Source organism: Pteropus alecto, unplaced genomic scaffold (genome assembly GCF_000325575.1).
Source record: "Pteropus alecto unplaced genomic scaffold, ASM32557v1 scaffold134, whole genome shotgun sequence".
NCBI lineage: Eukaryota > Metazoa > Chordata > Mammalia > Chiroptera > Pteropodidae > Pteropus > Pteropus alecto.
Genome location: NW_006436283.1, coordinates 2,955,632 through 2,957,158, shown reverse-complemented (window position 1 = coordinate 2,957,158; position 1,527 = coordinate 2,955,632). Strand labels below are relative to the sequence as shown.

General features: G+C 56.1%; 1 pseudogene; it reads right to left on the bottom strand.

Moving 5' to 3' along the window:
- Positions 1-601: 601 nt before the first annotated feature.
- LOC112480161 lies at positions 602-718 on the bottom strand (annotated as a pseudogene).
- Between the last annotated feature and the right edge of the window lie 809 nt (positions 719-1,527).

The window sequence follows — 1,527 nt, the reverse complement described above, 5'->3', positions numbered from 1 at the left end:
CCCTGCCACACTGAGTCAGGCCAACCTGGCCATCAATTCCTGCGGAACTGACTGTGTGTGACCAGGTGATACAGACGTGACAGCTTCCGCCTCAGTCTCTTAGATCACTGCCCCCAGGGGAAACCAGGCATCATACTGCGAAGACACTAAAGCAGCCCTGGGAAGACCCACCCCCGTCCCAAGCCAGGAGCCCAGGCCTCCTGCCCAAAGCCGGCCTAACGTGCCAGCTGTGCGGCCGGGTGAGCCAGTCACACTGGAAGTGCTCATGCAGACAATGCCACCCTAGCCAGCACCTCGACCGCAACCTCATGAGAAGCTCCAGGCCAGGACCGCCCAGCTGAGCCACTCCCCGATTCCTCACCCACGGAAACTGGAAACTACGAGAAATAGTTAAAGATTATTGCCGTTTCAAGACACTATGCTTCGGGGTGACTTGGGACGCAGCAGTGGATAACTAATACAGCATGTGTTTGCTGGCACCTGCCCCAGACGGGCCACGTACATACATACATACAGATCCAGAACGAAATACACAAAAATCTTCATAGTGGTTATCCTTGGGTGATTTTTATTATTTATTTATTTATTTTTATTTTTTTTACGCCTACAGCATCTGGTCTTCCTAGGTGGTCTCCCATCCAAGTACTAACCAGGCCCAACCCTGCTTAGCTTCCGAGATCAGATGGGATCGGGCGTTCAGGATGACATGGCCGTAGACTTGGATGATTTTTAAAAATATATTTTGTCTAGGTCTCCAGCCGACTCTTGCAGGACGGCTGGCCTTCACCGCCGACTCTGCCTAAATTCCCCCAGGAATTGCTAAAATCCAGAGCCAGTCCCAAATCATTTACAAATAAAGACACATTATTTTGTAAGCAGAAAATTTTATTTTTTTAAAAGGTAACTGTATATTAGATGACTACAGGATGAAGCCCCGGCCCCTCCGCGGCAGCTCACGCCCCTGGCCATCCAGCTCGGCCTCCCTCTCACACATCCTGAGCACAGGGGGCTGCCACGAGTCACACAAGCAAGCGCCCCAGGGCGGTCCCCTCTCCTAAGGCTGGAAGCAGAGGCCCTGCCTTGGCCTCCTGCCAGCCTGTGGTGTGGGGCTGGGACAGGGTCCCGCCCGCCCCTGCCTGCTTAGGCGCCCTGTCCCTGACCCAGGAGGCACTCGGAGTTTGCCGAAGCCTCCACCCTAAGTGTCATGGGAAGTTAGGGGTCCAAGGAGACCAGCAAGTAACAGGACACCTCCTCCTGCTCACTCGCTGGGGTCACCTCCAAGGCACAGGAGCTGCCTCCCATCACCCGAGCTGCCTCAGCATGAACCCCCACTTCCTGAGCACCAGCTCTGCATCCTGTGCCGGCCCTGTGGTGCCCCACAGCGCCCAGTGACCGGGCTGTCCAGGAGGACAGCTGCACGTGCAGCATGTGGCTGGTCTGGGCCACCCTGTCAGTGCTCACGGCCTGCAGGCACCTGCACAGCTCCCTGTGTTCGTGGACAGTGGTGAGGTCCCCAGAGCAGATGGG